The sequence below is a fragment of the Vicia villosa genome, linkage group LG3, assembly GCF_029867415.1.
Source record: "Vicia villosa cultivar HV-30 ecotype Madison, WI linkage group LG3, Vvil1.0, whole genome shotgun sequence".
NCBI lineage: Eukaryota > Viridiplantae > Streptophyta > Magnoliopsida > Fabales > Fabaceae > Vicia > Vicia villosa.
The window spans coordinates 67,668,505-67,689,488 of NC_081182.1; the positions used below are offsets into that span (position 1 = coordinate 67,668,505).

The 20,984-nt window shown below is 31.0% G+C and overlaps 1 pseudogene; it reads left to right on the plus strand.

The window, feature by feature from the left end:
• Positions 1-3,749: 3,749 nt before the first annotated feature.
• On the plus strand, positions 3,750-5,621 carry LOC131658253 (leucine aminopeptidase 1-like; annotated as a pseudogene).
• Positions 5,622-20,984: the final 15,363 nt, after the last annotated feature.

Below are 20,984 nucleotides of genomic sequence, written 5' to 3' on the forward strand. Positions count from 1 at the left end.
TGTGGGACTTATATACAAGTATAATTTAGCAAATAATTACATATTCTATCACACCCATGCAGTCGAAACAGGAGATTGACTGACGCTTAGACTGATCCATAAATCATCAAAGAGAACTTTAGGGAGATCGTTGGTGAAGATATCAGCAATTTGGTATCGGGAAGGAAAGTGAAGAACGTGGACTTGCCTGATAGGTAGATAGCACTAACATTGTCACAGTATACAAGAGTAGAATGGGAAATAGGAAAATAAAGCTCCAAGAGAAGGTTGAGGAGCGAATGTGATTCTGAAACTACATTATCAGCGTCTCAGTACTCAGCCTCTGCACTAGAACGAGAAAGCGTGAGTTGTCTCTTGGAAGACCATGAAATTAGGTTGTCACCAAGAAAAACACAATTACTTGAAGTAGATCAACGAGAGTCCAGACATCCATCCCGATCACCATCTCTGTAGGAAACAAGCTTCTCGATGGGAGAATGATATAGATGCAAACCATATTGTAAGGCGCCCTGAGCGTAACGCAAGATGCGTTTTAGTATAAGCACGTTCTCAGTGCAGGAGCATGCATGTGGAGACACATCTGCTGTACATTATATGAGATCTCATGACGGGTTAGTTTGAGATACTGCAAAACACAAGCAAGACTTAATATAATGTAAGATCATTATATCGAGTGCCGACAGAGGTACTAAGCTCTTACTTGGTGTCAACTGGAGTAGCAGAAGGTTTGCTTGAGGTCATGCATGTTAGCAAAGCAATAATGTTGTTGGTGTATGTACTCTGACTAATAAACAATCCCTCTACATGATTGGTAATTGTAATATCCAGAAAATAGCTCAGTAGTCCCAGATCCTTTATAGCAAACTCGAAAGCAAGGAGTGCCATGATAGATTTGTGTAGGTCATGAGAGGAGGTGATGAGAATGATGTCATCAACATAAAGTAAGATGTAAGCCATGTTGGAGCCACTACGGTAGATGAAGAGTGAGTGATCAGAGGTACCATGCACGAGGTGATTGCTTAAGACCATAAATTGATTTTCACAAGAGGCACACATAATATGGGTGATGAGGATCACGAAAACCCAATGGCTGATGCATATAGACTATCTCATAAAGATCACCATATAAAAATTCATTTAGGAGAACCGTGGCTAAGAAGATGATCAACTGAATCGACTGTAGTATATCTCTGTGTTTACTTCTAAGCGGTTCTCGATTATGAGATTCGAGGAGGTTGTGAGAAATGGAATTGGAAAGAGAACACAAATTTGTGGAAAGCGTAGAAATTGGAAGTTTATTTGTCTTGATTCGGTGACCTAAGGAGGTTACGAACTGGTAAATCTAAGGTTAGATTTGAAATCATGGAAATCGTATGAATTGAAAGTCGATTTCCACATACGATGCCACTATTCTGTCTGGGAAATAGAAATGGACGTAGTTGTTGAACGGTGGATCTGATCTCCTTTAGGGTGGTGCGGGATGGACCTGTATAATTAACACTCCAACGCCCAAGTCAATTCAAGATTTAAGATGAGTGTAGTGAAAAATAGAGATCAAAGATCGTACCTTGCTCTTAGCATGTGAATTGATTTTATACCTTGAGTCAAGTGGAGTGAATTTGAGATGGATTCGACCTTGGTCATTTGGGCCTTTGGCCAGTCCATAACAAGATACATTCAGGAAGTTCTTAAGATTCAATATCGTATTTGTTGGCAGCCTCCTTCTTTAAATTAGGGAAAGTTGAATAATGACGGTGCTAGTAAAAACATCGAGCGAGCTGGTTGTGGGAGTTTGATTCGCGATCACTATAGTAATCGATTATGTGCTTTTTATAAAGAGATCGATAGTTATAATATATTTTCTTCTGAGTTATGAGGAGTGTTGAAAGGGTTGCGACTAACACATATAGGGGGTTAAAGACTATAAAAATTTGTATCGACACATATAAGAGAAATAGATAATGTTTTTGTAATAAGTTTGTCTATTTGAAATAGAAGAAGAATTAACTAATGAACAACTTATTGGAAAATACCACCGTTTATATTGTTTGTGGTACCCGTCCTAATTAGAATTAAGTAATGATTTCATGACAAAAGTGGCTAATCTTAATCCCAAAATGGCTTATCATAAAAGTTCCGTACATGTGTGGGGTATGACAATTTTGGGTAAATATAGCTCATCACATAAAAAGTTTTTTTTTTATATGAAAAGAAAAAAGAGAAAGGCAAAAGAATTATTTTAAAATATCATACATCAAGTGAAATAAATATTAAAAAAGAATCATATCTTTTCAGTGCTATTACATCTTTGAATATATATTTTTATAGATATGATTTCAAATCCTTTGCTTTTTTAGTAGATCGAAGCTAACCTAAATAATAATATTATCTTCTATGCACTAACACCAAATTTTTCCTATAATTATTTGCTTTTCGACCGGTTTACGACAAAAGGTTTACTATATTCTTTCCCGCTGCATAGCAAGTTGGACTCTGATTTTTTTTTCTTCTTCTTTTTATGGTGTCTCAGTTTTTCTTTAATAAAGTTTTTTTTTTTTAACTGAGTTTAGACCTATGTTTAATATATAGATTTTTTCAAACCAACAGAAAATGTAGACTTTTTAAAATTGATATAAAGGTAAATCTTTAGTAATTTTCTTCACATATATGCATGCAATAAAAATAATAAATGAATAATAACACATTTTTTTGTTAATTTAACTATATTTAAATGAATAATAACACATTTTCTTCACATATATAGACTAAAAATAATAATTTATTATAATAAAAACAATATTAAATTATTATAAAATACCAATTAATTGATGAATACACCTTTCGGTGGCGGTACTAAAAGTAAAAACAATTAGTTAAAAAAATATTTCAAATTAAGCATAATACTTATTTGACTATATTTTAGTTTTTAAATTGACTTTTAAAATGAAAATTTTCAAATCATCTCGAACGAAATTCTAAATAATTATTCATATGTTTTTAAAATTTTTAAATTTTATATTTAATTTCTAATAATATATCCATACTAAAGTAATCTTTTAATTACTTGTTGGATTATAATTTTTTAAATAAATCTATTTTTAATAACTATTATATAAATGTATATTGTATTTAAATATCTTTTTAAAGAGAAATAAAACATAGAGGGGACACATGCCCCGTACCAACACACATAACATTTTTACTAATATATATATATATATATATATATATATATATATATATATATATATATATATATATATATATATATATATATATATATATATATATATATGCATATATAGACCGACTTATTTAACCTAGCTATTTTTAATATATATAAAAATAAAGGCCCACACATAGCATTTTTTACTAATATATATGTATATATAGACCGACTTATTTAACCTAGCTATCTATAATATAAGAAAAGTATATCTTTTTCAACAACTCCTCTGACTACGACACGTGGCTTCATGGTAGCAAGAAATTCTCTTCTTCAACTTTCAACCTGGTGCATCCATGTCACCACTCTTTTGGCTTCTCAAATGTTCATCCGTTTCTAACATGCAACAGTAGTTAATAATCCATCCCTCCAACTTCCACATGCAGCAGTTATGCAAATAAAAAGTTTCAACTGATCCACTCTCAATAATGCTACTTAGTGTGATATTTATAACATGTTTCACGTATTCCTCTTCATATCCCAACCCCCAAACTTCCCTGGTTGTGCCAACTGCTAGGAAATTATGGCCAGACCGGTGGCGAAACTCTGCGACATCAACGATACCAAAGAAGGTTTTTGTTCGAGTGCATCACAAATGGAAGGTTGTATCTAACAACATGTAGCATTTTAAGATGATCTTAGTCGACATAGCGGTAATTTACTTTGTTATTCGTATGCTGTGTTTCTGTTTATGGTTTGTTGGGCTGTGAAAATCGTTTTTGGTAATTTTGTGATTTTTTCATTATTTCATTTTGAATAAATTTTGTAAGCAGAAAACAACTTATTGAATAATCTGTCTGTTTCTGCAGGTTCCGCTAACAACATGCTCTCTACTCAACATGTTTTCCATGCTACAAATTTCGTTGATGATTTAACTGATTCTGTCGGGTAACTCCTTCTACTTCTATTTTCACATGTTTCTAATTTCATTTTTACATATTTGTTATACTCTACATGTCTGATAGAGTAGCACACTAGCATGCCTTACTGGTCAAGATTTTTAATAAATGTCTGATATCGCAATCTAAGACGCAATATTGTGATTTATGATGTAGCCTGACTGTAATGTGACAACAATTGAGGTTTCACAGTTGTGATTCTATGCAATATCGAGAAAACTTAGCAAAGAGTGTACTGGGATTATTTGAACATCAGGGGTACAGGTCAGAATCAAAGAAATCCGCACATAGATCCATTGACATTATTGGTCTTGGAACTGGACCTGAATTGGAGAAAAAGCTCAAGTATGCCGAGGATGTTTCTTCCGGAATAATTTTTGGAAGGGAGCTTGTAAATTCTCCTGCTAATGTTCTCACTCCAGGTTCATATGCCACATAAAATTGTATTTTACATGTATAAATACATGTTCGTATGGATATATGCTTCTCTAAAAATTGATATGTACTTGGTGATATTTTTTTTTCCAAGGGTGCTGGCAGAAGCAGCATCTCAGGTTGCTTCCACTACAACGATGTTTTACAAAATATTAGATGTTGAACAATGTAAGGAATTAAAAATGGGGTCCTATCTGGGTGTTGCTGCAGCCTCGATAAATCCTCCCCATTTTATCCATCCTTGTTACAAATCTCCAAGTGGTCCTGTTAATGTCAAGCTGGCTTTGGTCGGAAAAGGTTTGACTTTTGACAGCTAATTCACTAAACCATGTTTTTTTAAATCTACAAAAACTCAATAGCATAGTGATCTATCTAAAATGGGATTTTCCCCCTTGTATTATCCATGGTTACATGCATTGCTAATTTGCTAACTAATTTGCCACAATGGCATACTACTTAATTGTGTAAATACATATGTTGTTTTAACTCTTTTAAAAATTGAGAAGTGCATGAATTCCCCCCCTTCTCATTCGCTTTTATTGTTTGATAACAACTTATAATTTTTGTTCTCTTACTTTTTTAATGTTATCTGCTTGTTATTAATGGGGGCTACAACATCAAGACCGGACCTGGCTGTTTAGTTTGAACTCATGAAATTTGATATGGGTGGTTCAGCTGCAGTTTTTGGCTCAGCAAAAGCACTTGGTCCAATCAAACCTCTTGGAGTGGAGGTTAGTCACTGAAGTCCCAGTTCATGATTTCTCTTTTTGTCTATAGTATCTTTGGTCCTTTGATTTTTTTCAATTTTATCTCAAGACTTTGCATAGTGGATATATTATGTTATGTTTTGCGGTGTAATAAAAGTCTTGCATGTGCAGGTTCATTTTATAGTTGCAGCTTGTGAGAATATGATCAGTGGAACAGGTATGAGGCCCGGAGACATTCTTACGGCTTCAAATGGAAAGACTATTGAGGTGAGGGTTTACTAGGTATTTGTTTTTTAATTGTACAATAAGCTTAACTTATACTTGTATGTGTTATTGATGCATAGTATTTGATGGGTTTTTTGCTTTTGTTTCAACCATTATATTGCAATCTTTCGAACCTGTTAAATATGTATATTGGTCAGAAACATAGTCTTTGATAGAACATTATGGCGTAATTTGATCCATGTAGGTGATAACACTTAGTGGGATAAAGCTTGGTTGTTGTTGTAGTCGTTGTCGTATCATAAGGTCCAATGGATTTGTCATGCTTCTTCGTTTTCGAATATTTTATTTAAACAATTTAATGACAGAGTCATGATGGTAGAAGTGACAGTCAAATGCCGAAATTATGCCGCATTGCATGAAGAAAAGCCTATTGCATGACAGATGATACCTCATGAACTTGTGTCTTTACGTCGCAGCAACTCGACAAATTTTATTTTCTCCTATTACTTTTAATTTGTACTCCACGTTAGAGGTGCTGTGAGTTGATTTCCTAATAAATTATGCTCTATTTGCTGAATTGTTGATGCCTAATGACATATTTAGTTAGAGCATAACTTTAGAGTATTTAGATAGATATTTTGTAGGATTAGTTTGTTTTTCTAGGCGTAATATTATCTTTGCTGTCATTGGTATCTTTAATTTTTTTAAATATTTTATTTTTGATATAGAAATGAAATTATTTTGCTCTTTGAAGTGATTTAACAACTATGGTGGTTAAGCATATGCTATGCTAGACGTAGTTCATTAACATATACCTTTACATTTTAATATTAAAAGCTTTTGCATGGAACCATATTAAGTATTGCGCTGGCAAATTCCTTTTTACTGAATGAATTCATCTCAAAATACAATGTTGGCGGAAGCTTTTTGTCATGAATGCTTGCCAAATTTCACATTACTCTGAAATGCTTTTTACTCCTATGAGACAATCGATCATTGTTATTACATCTAAAGGATCGACTCTGCAGGTGATGTCGTTCTAAAAGGAACTGTAATTTGACTATTAAATGTGATCATGTATGTATCTGATTTTTTTTATTCAATGTATGTATATAGCGCACTCATCTGTCTTACAACTAAGTCATTGATTTTTATTACCAACTTGCAAGTGAGTGGTCATCTATATGATAGAAGATTTAAAAGTATCTGAGAAATACTAAAGATCTGGGACCACGTACTAGAAAACCATATTTCTGTTTTTTAAGATCATTTTCCGGAAAGATACAAAATTCCAATTCTATGGCTACTGCTACTATTCCATCTTCATACATAACTCCATATACAATTGATGCAATGTAAATAAATCCTGCAAGAATAATCATTATACACAATCGATAGCATACTGTTGTTTCATGATGCAGATTAGTATGTAGTTTATCATCACACCAATGCAACAATTACAACAAAAGAAAGTAACAATACTAATTATTGATTGAAATATTTGTATATATTAAAAGAATTATAGGCATCGATTTATTATATCTTTTAAATAAATCTCATTTTACTTTTATTATATTTTTGGAACAAATGAGCGTATCAATTTTCCTTCATATTTTCATATAAGTTTTTTGTTTTTGTTTCAACCATTACATTGCAATCTTTTGAACCTGTTAAATATGTAAATTGGATAGAAACATAGTCTTTGGTAAAACATTATGGCGTAATTTGATCCATGTAGGTGATTCCACTTAGTGGGATAAAGCTTGGTTGTTGTAGTCGTTGTCGTATCATAAGGTCCAATGGATTTGTCATGCTTCTTCATTTTCGAATATTTTATTTAAACAATTAAATGACAGAGTCATGATGGTAGAAGTGACAGTCGGATGCCGGAATTATGCCGCATTGCGTGAAGAAAAGCCTATTGCATGACAGATGATGCCTCATGAACTTGTGTCTTTACGTCGCAGCAACTCGACAAATTTTATTTTCTCCTATTACTTTTAATTTGTACTCCACGTTAGAGGTGTTGTGAGTTGATTTCCTAATAAATTATGCTCTATTTGCTGAATTGCTGATGCTTAATGACATATTTAGTTAGAGCATAACTTTAGAGTATTTAGATAGATATTTTGTAGGATTAGTTTGTTTTTCTAGGCGTAATATTATCTTTGCTGTCATTGGTATCTTTATTTTTTTTAAATATTTTATTTTTAATATGAAAATGAAATTATTTTGCTCTTTGAAGTGATTTAACAACTATGGTGGTTAAGCATATGCTATGCTAGACGTAGTTCATAAACACATACCTTTACATTTTAATATTAAAAGCTTTTGCATGGAACCATATTAAATATTACGCTGGCAAATTCCTTTTTACTGAATGAATGCATCTCAAAATACAATGTTGGCGGAAGCTTTTTGTCATGAATGCATGCAAAATTTCACATTACTATGAAATGCTCTTTACTCCTATGAGATAATCGATCATTGTTATTACATCTAAAGGATCGGCTCTGCAGGTGATGTCGTTCTCAAAGGAACTGTAATTTGACTATTAAATGTGATCATGTATCTATCTGATTGTTTTACTCAATGTATGTATATAACGCACTCATCTGTCTTACAACTAAGTCATTGATTTTTACTACCAACTTGCAAGTGAGTGATCATCTATATGGTAGAAGATTTAAAAGTATTTGATAAATACTAAAGATCTAGGACCACGTACTAGAAAACCATATTTCTGTTTTTTAAGATCATTTTCCGGAAAGATACAAAACTCCAATTCTATGGCTGTTGCTACTATTCCATCTTCATATATAACTTCATATACAATTGATGCAATGTAAATAAATCCTGCAAGAATAATCATTATACACAATCGATAGAATACTGTTGTTTCAGGATGCATATTAGTATGTAGTTTATCATCACACCTATGCAACAATTACAACAAATGAAAGTAACAATACTAATTATTGATTGAAATATTTTTATATATTAAAAGAATTATAGGCATCGATTTAGTATATCTTTTAAATAAATCTCATTTTACTTTTATTATATTTTTGGAACAAATGAGCGTATCAATTTTCCTTCATATTTTCATATAAGTTTTTTGTTTTTGTTTCAACCATTACATTGCAATCTTTCGAACCTGTTAAATATGTATATTGGATAGAAACATAGTCTTTGATAGAACATTATGGCGTAATTTGATCCATGTAGGTGATTCCACTTAGTGGGATAAAGCTTGGTTGTTGTTATAGTCGTTGTCGTATCATAAGGTCCTATGGATTTGTCATGCTTCTTCATTTTCGACAATTTTAGTTAAACAATTAAATGACAGAGTCATGATGGTAGAAGTGACTGTCGGATGCCGAAATTATGCCGCATTGCGTGGAGAAAAGCCTATTGCATGACAGATGATGCCTCATGAACTTGTGTTTTTACGTCGCAGCAACTCGACAAATTTTATTTTCTCCTATTACTTTTAATTTGTACTCCACGTTAGAGGTGCTTTGAGTTGATTTCCTAATAAATTATGCTCAATTTGCTGAATTGCTGATGCCTAATGACATATTTAGTTAGAGCATAACTTTAGAGTATTTAGATAGATATTTTGTAGGATTAGTTTGTTTTTCTAGGCGTAATATTATCTTTGCTGTCATTGGTATCTTTAATTTTTTTAAATATTTTATTTTTGATATGGAAATGAAATTATTTTGCTGATCTTTGAAGTGATTTAACAACTATGGTGGCTAAGCATATGCTATGCTAGACGTAGTTCATTAACACATACCTTTACATATTAATATTAAAAGCTTTTGCATGGAACCATATTAATTATTGCGCTGGCAAATTCCTTTTTACTGAATGAATTCATCTCAAAATACAATGTTGGTGGAAGCTTTTTGTCATGAATGCTTGCAAAATTTCACATTACTCTGAAATGCTCTTTACTCCTATGAGACAATCGATCATTGTTATTACATCTAAAGGATCGACTCTGCAGGTGATTTCGTTCTCAAAGGAACTGTAATTTGACTATTAAATGTGATCATGTATGTATCTGATTGTTTTATTCAATGTATGTATATAGCGCACTCATTTTCCTTACAACTAAGTCATTGATTTTTATTACCAACTTGCAAGTGAGTGGTCATCTATATGGTAGAAGATTTAAAAGTATCTGATAAATACTAAAGATCTGGGACCACGTATTAGAAAACCATATTTCTGTTTTTTAAGATCATTTTCCGGAAAGATACAAAATTCCAATTCTATGGCTACTACTACTATTCCATCTTCATACATAACTCCATATGCAATTGATGCAATGTAAATAAATCCTGCAAGAATAATCATTATACACAATCGATAGCATACTGTTGTTTCAGGATGCAGATTAGTATGTAGTTTATCATCACACCTATGCATCAATTGCAACAAATGTAAGTAACAATACTAATTATTGATTGAAATATTTTTATATATTAAAAGAATTACATTCACCGATTTATTATATCTTTTAAATAAATCTCATATTAATTTTATTATATTTTTGGAACAAATGAGCGTATCAATTTTCCTTCATATTTTCATATAAGTTTTTTGTTTTTGTTTCAACCATTACATTGTAATCTTTCGAACCTGTTAAATATGTATATTGGATAGAAACAAAGTCTTTGATAGAACATTATGGCGTAATTTGATCCATGTAGGTGATTCCACTTAGTGGGATAAAGCTTGGTTGTTGTTGTAGTTGTTGTCGTATCATCAGGGCCAATGGATTTGTCATGCTTCTTTGTTTTCGAATATTTTATTTAAATAATTGAATGACAGAGACATGATGGTAGAAGTGACAGTCGGATGCCGAAATTATGCAGCATTGCATGAAGAAAAGCCTATTGCATGATAAATGATACCTCATGAACTTGTGTTTTTACGTCGCAGCAACTCGACAAATTTTATTTTCTCCTATTACTTTTAATTTGTACTCCACGTTAGAGGTGTTGTGAGTTGATTTCTTAATAAATTATGCTCTATTTGCTGAATTGCTGATGCCTAATGACATATTTAGTTAGAGCATAACTTTAGAGTATTTAGATAGATATTTTGTAGGATTAGTTTGTTTTCTAGGCGTAACTTTATCTTTGCTGTCATTGGTATCTTTAATTTTTTTAAATATTTTATTTTTGATATGGAAATGAAATTATTTTGCTCTTTGAAGTGATTTAACAACTATGGTGGTTAAGCATATGCTATGTTAGACGTAGTTCATTAACACATACCTTTACAATTTAATATTAAAAGCTTTTGCATTCATATCAAAATACAATGTTGGCGGGAGCTTTTTGTCATGAATGCTTGCAAAATTTCACATTACTCTGAAATGCTTTTTACTCCTATGAGACAATCTATCATTGTTATTACATCTAAAGGATCGACTCTGCAGGTGATGTCGTTCTCAAAGGAACTGTAATTTGACTATTAAATGTGATCATGTATGTATCTGATTGTTTTTATTCAATGTATGTATATAGCGCACTCATCTGTCTTACAACTAAGTCATTGATTTTTATTACCAACTTGCAAGTGAGTGGTCATCTATATGGTAGAAGATTTAAAAGTATCTGATAAATACTAAAGATCTGGGACCACGTACTAGAAAACCATATTTCTATTTTTTAAGATCATTTTCCGGAAAGATACAAAATTCCAATTCTATGGCTACTGCTACTATTCCATCTTCATACATAACTCCATATACAATTGATGCAATGTAAATAAATCCTGCAAGAATAATCATTATACACAATCGATAGCATACTGTTGTTTCAGGATGTAGATTAGTATGTTGTTTATCATCACACCTATGCAACAATTGCAACAAATGAAAGTAACAATACTAAGTATTGATTGAAATATTTTTATATATTAAAAGAATTATAGGAACCGGTTTATTATATCTTTTAAATAAATCTCATTTTACTTTTATTATATTTTGGGAACAAATGAGCGTGTCAATTTTCCTTCATATTTTCATATAAATTTTATTTAATGATCCTATTTAATTTTCTTTCATATCTTCACACGGGTACGTGCGAATGCACGGGTATCCCGTTAATATTTAAAATATTGAATATTAACGGGAGTACTGAGTTATTGATTAAAATATTGAAATTAACGGGAGCACGAAGTTACTGATCAAAATTTTGAATATTTTCGAAAACATTAAGTTACTGATCCAAAATTTGAATATTAACAGAAATAACTTACTGATCAAAATAATAAATATTAAAGGGAATTTTGAATATTAACGGGAATAAATATTGAATATTAACGAAAACACGAAGTTTCTAATAAATTTTTTTGAATATTAACAGGAATAACTTACGGATCAAAATAATAAATATTAGCGGGAATAAATATTGAATATTAACGAAAACACAAAGTTACTGATATATTTTTTGAATATTAACAAAAACTTATTGATCAAAATAATAAATATTAACAGGAATACGGAGTTACTGATCATAATATTGAATATTAACGGGAGCACGAAGTTACTGATTAAAATTTTGAATATTATCAGAAACATTAAATTACTAATCCAAATTTTGAATATTAACGGGAACAAATATTTAATATTAACGGGAACACGAAGTTACTCATCAAAATACTACCTCCGTTCCTTTATATAAGAGACAATTCACTTTTTATGTTCATTCAATAATCAATGTATCTGGTAATTTATATTGACTAGATACATTAAATATTCAATGAACCTAAAAAGTGAATTGTCTCTTATTTAAAGGAACGGAGGTAGTAATAAATATTAACTGAAACACGAACTTATTGACAAAATATTGAATATTAAGTGAATTGTCTCTAATAATTGTTTTGAATATTAACAGAAACATTAAGTTACTGATAAAAAAATTCAATATTAACGGGAACAAATTTTGAATATTAACGGGAACACGAAGTTATTGATCAAAATAATGAATATTAACTGGAACACGGAGTTACTGGTCAAAATAATGAATACTAACGGGAACATGAAGCTACTGATAAAAATATTGAATATTAACGGGAACAAATTTGGAATATTAACGGGAATATAGAGTTACCGATCAAAATAATAAATATTAGCGGGAACATGAAGTTATTAATCAAAATATTGAATATTAACGGGAACATGATGTTACTGAATAAAATATTCAATATTAACGAGAACATTAATTACTAATCAAAATATTGAATATTAACGGAAATATGAAGTTATTGATCCAAATATTGAATATTAACGAGAAAATGATGTTTATTTATCAAAATATCCCAAACTTTGCCCCAACCTATTGAAAAGAAATTTCTATATTTTACACATCTGTTTTTAGGAATTTACCTCTACAATAATATCTATATTGAACAAAATAACACGGCTACAACGGGTACCCGTGCGGACGCACGGGTATCACGCTAGTTTTTAATATATATATATATATATATATATATATATATATATATATATAAAGACCGAATTATAAAGCTTCATAGTTTTTTTAATAACCTAAGTCTAAGTCTATCCTATTTAATTAAATAGACTTTTAAAAAAGTTTAACTCGGACATTTTTATTAAATAGACCTATCCTTTAATAAGTTAAGCTATAAACCCTTGTTGGTTGACCTAACCTATTCCTACTCCTACTTACAAACTAACACACTTATAAAAAAAAATCTAATTAATTAACTAATCTTACAAACTTATAACAAACTCTAACTAACCAACTAATCTAATTAACTAACTTTATATTCTATTACAAATTAGTGAAAGCTACAAATCGAACACAAAAATAATATAACTCTCATTAGAATAAACTTCCAACCAAAAAATACCATATCTTAAAATAAAATGAAGCATTAGTTAACCTTAACAACACGCATAATAGCAATATTTATATTTACTCTCCTAAAAATTAAAATTTTACACTAATCAACAATAACTAATATTATATTATGACATACATAACTCAACATCACCTAACTAAATATTTTGAGATAAATATTTATTGACAATTTCTTTATACATCCGTATACCTTTTATAGATTCGCGCTGAAAAATTCAAAATACCCGTATATTGCAGATGTGTATCTTCGAAGATATTTTTTCTTAAAAAAAAAGGTGATTTCGAATATAGATATCCGAAGACACCATTTTTTATAGAAAAAAAGGTGACTTCAAATATGCATATCCGAACTAACATTTTTTAGAAAAGGGGTGTTTTCGGAGATACATATTCGAAAATTTCAATTTTTTGTATTGGGATGTTTCAGATATATATATCCGAAATAAATCAATATTTATTAAAAAATTAAAATCAAAGTGAATTAATATAATTAATAGTATAATTAATTATATTAAATTTAAATATATTATTAAATATATTCCATTATAATCAAGATATAATAATAATATTAGCCTAATAAATATTTAAATTAATACATTATTTTTATATAAAATTAATTAAATAAAATTATTACAAAATTAAAAATTATAATTAATTAAAGAAAATTATTGAGAAAATAAATTATTTGGTTCTTCTAGATTTTAGATAATAATATATGCTATCTTTGTAAAATTAAATATAAAATATTGTATTTTTCAAAAAGAAATTTTTTCATTAAAAACAACAATTTTTAAATTTTTAAAAAGTTAAATAAATTTTTTTAAAATAATTTTTTATTTATTTATTTTCTCAATAAATGTCCTAAAGTAAATTATTAATTCCTCAACTTTTAAATAGAAACTATTTAATTAAAACGGACAAAGAAAATATTAAGACAACAATTTTAGATAATAATTAAAACGGACAAAATTAAAATTTATATAATTAATTAAAGAAAATATATAATTTAAGTAATAAATATTTAAAATAAAATTAAAATTTTTTTGAGATTTTGATTAATTCGGATACGTATATTCGAATTAATCAATATCCCAAATTTTTCATTTTTTTTTTTGGGATTTTTTTGGATATGCATATATGAAAAAACCTTGACAATTTTTTTTGGGTGTCTTCGGATATGCTTATCCGAATTAATTAAAATCCCAAATTTTTCTGAGTGTCTTTAAAGATGCATCTCCAAAGAATATTTTAGAGTTTTTCAGTGGAGGTTTTCACCCTATATGGTGTGTACAAAGAAATTGTCTATTTATTTTGATAGTGAGAATACTACTACTAGATTAGTAGAACTGTTAGTTTAACAAATCGAATTAAACTATAATAAAAATTCACTCGATTTGAACCTGAACTGTTTTAATTTTCTAAGAATTAAATGTTAGAACAAGAATTGTTCTGATTAATATTCTTAGTTTTGATGATAACATTATGTATGAATTTTGTATAAGACAATGTGGTACTCTAATCCTATGCATTTTCCATTTCAGGAAATATATAAAGAGTATGCACAATTCAGCGCAAGAAGCACTGACTCAGAAGGTTCAAGTATGCAACATCAGAACATGCTCCCGCAAGACATCAGAAGATGGTCAAGCAGAATCACAACATGGTCTATGAAGCATCAGAAAAACTTGAGTTCAGAAGCAGAAGCACTGAAGTTCTTATGGTATCACGCTAGAAGCACTTCAAAGTCAGAAGACAAGAAGATGCTCTGCACCAAGTTGAATGACTCTGATATTCAAACGTTATATTTACAAACATCATATCAGAAGCAAGTACAAGATGGCAGGCTAGGCTGACTGACAAAAAGAACGTTAGAAGCTATTAAAGGCAAAGTCAGTTAAAGCAGGAAAAGCAAGGCTCGAGGTAGTTGACAAAAGAGTGAAACATTAAATGCAAAGCTATACGGATCACGCAACGCATTAAATGCTCCCAACGGTCATCTTCTCATAACGCCTATAAATAGTGAAGTTCTGATCAAAAGCAAGGTTACAACACTTACGCGAACAACTCTGCACAAACAACCTTAAACGCTGCTGAATCAAAGTCTTACAAACTTCATCTTCAACCTCACTACATTTTGTCATATCTTAGTGAGATTTAAGTTTAGAACTTAAGAGAAATATCACAGTTGTGATTATAGCTTATTAAGAAGCATTTCTATACTCTTGTAAGAATTTGTTTTACATTAATTTGTAAAAGGTTCCTAGAGTGATCAAGTTGTGATCAGAATACTCTAGAAGACTTAGAGGGTATCTAAGTGGAAAACCATTGTAATCAAGGTTGATTAGTGGATTAAATCCTCAGGTGAGGTAAATCACTCTAAGGGGGTGGACTGGAGTAGTTTCGTTAACAACGAACCAGGATAAGAGTTTTAAAGTCACACTTATTCAAACCCCCCCTTTCTAAGTGTTTTTCTATCCTTCATTGAACTTGATCAAAATCATTGATTTGATACACAGTTTCGAAACTCCAAACCGTATCAAAGACAATTTTTTTTAAATTGAACTCTTTATTAAAGAATCGAACCTTTAAATTATTTTTCAATTTTTAAAAAATATTCAATATTATTTTTTATTTTTAGTTGCGGTTCTGTTTGGTTTCAATCTCGGTTCCGTTCAATTTCAATTTTAGTTTAGTTTTAGAATTGTTTGTGTATTATGATTTGATTTACTAATCAAACATAATAGTTCAATTATTTTAACTTTAATTCAGTTCGATTCAATAATTCGATTAAGTTGATAGTTTTTTTTGAACAACCCTCCTTTCCTTGTCTATTATAAGATTGCAAATATTTTCAAAGGAGAATCTCAAGGACAATAAAAATTTAGGAATTATTTTCTTATTAATAACATAACATTAGTCCTTGTACTTAAAGAAAAACCAAATAAGACTATCATAATATTAAAAAATAAATCTTGTCTGTCTCAAGTGTTAAAGAAAACTTGTAGATGTGGATGCCCAACTGCCTGTGTCTCTCCTTTTCATTCCCCATACGTTCAACGAATTAGTTAATCATGTCGGTTCCAAAAGAAACATATTTTAAAAATGTATTTAATATATAAATTGTAAGTTGCAGTATCTTTTTGACTAATGCTTACAACCTTAGAACATATATACAAACAATAACAACTCCACAATCAAATGATGCAATGAATTCACATATTTTGTGCAGAATTTGGCAATTTAGCTTTTGAAAAGATTATGTTATTGTTATTTATTTGTTGATAAAGTCACATCATTTTCAACCCAAAAAAAGACAGAAGCAATTGCATTTGCTTTCACGTACGTGTGCATGTTCACTAAAGTGAGACTTAGAGAGCATGCATCATGGATAAAACAATGATAAAAAAGGACAGGAAAAGGAAGCAGATTTAAAGTTTTATGTGGTGGTGTTGCTGCACATTGATCGCTTTACCACTAGGCACTTGAAGACAAACATAACTTATGCAATATTGCACTCTTAAATATGCTATTGTTCGGATTCATCCATATATGTCTCACTTATTTTGCATAATTGCTGTCTTGTTAAAATGTTTAAGAATGTTTTAGAATTTAGCTTGAAACTAAACAATCATGTAAAATTAGCTTGTAAGGTGGGTGATGTTTCTTAGCCTAGCACTCAACCCTAGAGAGTGAAGATCGTGGGACCACGAGCAGAAAAAGCTTCACACACAAGAATAATATAGTAAATTAAACATGTCTAAAAGACGAGCGACAATAAATAATCGAATGAGACAACATTTTTTGTTGGTTATAATTATATGTTTGGTAGTTTAATTTTCTCTATAAATATACGGCGACGGAGGGAAAGAGTTCATTCCCCAACATGAATAGTTAGAGAAAAAGAAAATCATCGTTGAGGTTTATTTGAGAAAAAAACTCACATTCCCTATTCTTCCATTTCCTCCATTAAAATCACTTCTCCTCCTCCCTCATTTGAACCAATATGATGCTTCGCCGGTTGCTCCGCATGAAAATACAAAATGTCATGTATTAGGTCTGTGGACAACTGTTGTGACAATTGTCGTTTCCAACGAGGCAAATCGGAGTGAAAAAGATAGTTTCTTGAACAAATAAAAGAAAATTGTTCAATTCACGATGAGAGAAAAGAGAAGACAAAGAAACATAGTTGGTTATAACCATTTTTTCATTCACTTTCTCAATTAGGTTTAAAAGATTACGAGTGAAGAATAACAATCAACCTCTCTTAACAACCTGAGAGAGCATCCTATTTATAGATAACTAGATATGTATGTTAGGGTTGATGATAACACACATACATACATGACATACATAACTACTGCATAATAAAATACACAAACTAACTTAGGCAATTGCATGCTAAAACAAGCTTCGACTACAGTATGAACATGTTCAACTAGTGAATGCTTAAACGGACTTCGACTACAACATACACGACTTAGTCGAACTGTGAAGCTACCCCTGTCAAGACTAGAATTCGATCCAAAATACTACAAATCTCCACCTTGGAACAAACTCTACAAGATCAAGGAAACAAACTAGCTATTATCATGAAACTTTATCAGCTGCATACAATGGAAGAACTTGTTGTTTGGCAATGACTTGGTAATCATATCAGCAGCATTGTAATCAATCAAAATCTTCATCGCTTTGACTTCTCCCCTTTTGATTCCCTCCTTGACAAAATGCAGCCTAACATTAATGTGTTTGGTTCTCTCATGATAGGCTGAATTCTTCGACAAATGTATGGCACTTTGACTATCACATCTTACAGTGATTGTTTGACCTTGAAGTTTTAATTCCTTAGCAAACCCTTCAAGCCACAATGCTTCTTCAACACCTTCTGTGAGGAACATATATTCAACTTCAGTGGTTAATAATGCTACAACATTCTGAAGCATTGATTTCCAAGCGATTGTTATGCCAAACATAGTGAAAACATATCTAGAAATCGATTTTCTGGTATCTATACATTTTACATAGTCACAGTCAACAAATCCTTCGATTTCAACTTTGTTATGATCGCCTTTGACTCCACCATAAACAACGAATCTGCTTAGAGATCACTTTATGTATCTTAGAATCCATTTCAAGGCTTTCCAATGTGCATTTCCAGGGTTGGCCATGTACCAACTTACAAGGCTCACTGCATATGTTATTGTATGGCTTGGTACAAACCATAACATACATCAAAGAACCTACTATGTTAGCATATTGTATGCTATTCATATAGGCTCTTTCAACTTCAGCACTAGTACTTTGAGTTATACGTAGTTTGAATTGCTGATTTGTTGGTGTTATAGCAGGTTTTAAGTTTGACGTGCCAAACCTGTCAAGAATCTTCCTTAGAAATGACTCTTGAGATAAGCATAATTTGATTGATTTTTATTTCTCTTGATGTTGATACCTAAAATCCTGGTTGCAACTCCAAGATCGTTCATTTTGAATTCTTGGTTAAGTTCAGCCTTCACCCTCGTTACTTCTTTGACGAAGTTGCTTGCTATGATGATTTCATCCACATAGAGCAATAAGGTAACAAGTGAATTTTCAAGTGAGAAGCTGAAATAAACACAATGATCTAAATTGCTCCTTGTGAAACTTATGTGTGTCATGAACTTGTCAAATCTTTTGTTCCGTTGTCTAGGAGATTGTTTTAGGCCATTAGTAGTTTCTCAGGATTCATGATGACATGGTTTTGATGATTACAATACTTGAAGTTAAGAAAATTGATGAAGGTATCTAAAATTGGTCAAAGATAAACATGATTTGACGATGACATGGTTGATCAAGCTATCCTCCCGAATCAAGATAAAGACATTTAAATGTCTAATCAATTAGGTGATGCCTAGTCGAGTCTCTAATGGATCATGATTGTCTCTTAAAGATTGATAACTACTTTATATCTAAACCTTCCATTTTGGGTAGCCATAATCAATTATTCCCTTTACTAATTGATTAAGTCATTTATTTGGCCCATGAATTATTTTCAATTTACACCATTGCTTTGTTTATAAATAGAGAGTTTCTCTATCGGTTCAAACACCCAGAAAATGTTAAAAACCTAATTTTAAATTTCTTTCATCACCTCTCTAAATCATTCTTATTTTTTCACTATTTAAACTATAGTGCTTTGAGAGTATTCTTGAGTCTCAGTGAGGATATTGTTTTGGGTGAGGGTATAATTTTAAATTTACCAAAAGTAAATTTTTTCCTCCAGTAAATTATTCTTCCTTAGGAAGTGATTATTTTGGTTGGGAGCTAAACCACCTAAAAAAACTTATTTGTATTTAGGATATTAGTCTTAGTCTCTGTTTGATTCGTGAGCTCCGTCATTGAAAAAACTATCTTTTGATTCCTGGAATCATCTAGTGAAAATCTCCACAACAGTTCTTGAACTAATCCTGGTTAAAATCTCTATTGCTTTGAGATCAGTCTGACAGTAAAATCCCTCTTATTTTCAGAGTTCAGTCCGATTTAAAAACACAACAGGTTCGAGATCATCCCGATATAAATCTCGATTCGGTTCGTGGTCGGTTCATGTAAAATCTCACTTTAGTCAGCGGATAGCCAACTCAAAACTCCGTCTTAGTTCAAGATTAGCATGTGTAAAATCTCTGATTGGTGTGAAGACTAACTGCTTCAATCCTGTTTATTTTTTTTGAGTTGGAGACTAACCGCTTCAAAGTCTGTTTATTTTTTTGGGCTAGAGACTAACCGCTTCAAAGCCTGTTATTTTTTTGGGTTTGAGACTTACCGCTTCAAAGTCTGTTCATTTTTTTGATTCGAAGTTATCCTGAAAACTTATTTTCCTTATATAAGGGGGATTTATGGGTTTAACCTTATAAAAACTCTCAAGCAATAATGAATATTCTCAAGATCGACTATTGAAAAGAACAGTATATCACTTCATTCATTTTTGAAAGTGTTCTCTTCTCCTCCGTTCCAAACTCCTAAACAAAATCATACAAAATTCTTGTCACAAACTACTTCTTTAACAAACGGGGTTCCCGCTGCCAGGTCAGCGGGCGGGGTGCGGGGTAGCGCCCCGTTCGAAAAATTCGTTTGAATAGTTGTACCCTTTTCCAACAGACATGACCGTTTTTTCCGAAAAGGTGTGTCTGTTCGTTTTCTATTATTGGTCTCCTATATAAGGAGTCATTTGGCCTCGATTTTGGTACACGAAATATACTTCCTCTCTACATTCTGATCTGTTCTCTATTGTCAGAAAACAGATTGCTTTTCGAGAATTATCCCCGCAAAGATTTCGTGAACCCGAACAAAAATAGGGTCGAAATACTTTGTTCGGAAAATGAACGAACACGATTCTTCGAAGATATCCAGAATTATCATGCCGAATTTCTAACATATATCACTTCATTCATTTACTTCATTCATTTTTGAAAGTGTTCTCTTCTCCCTTCCAAACTCCTAAACAAAATCATACAAAATTCTTGTCACAAACTACTTCTTTAATAACCCAAACATAAGTCATATCTTTTAGGTAACTGCTATACATTTAAAAATGAGTTTGTTTAGCATT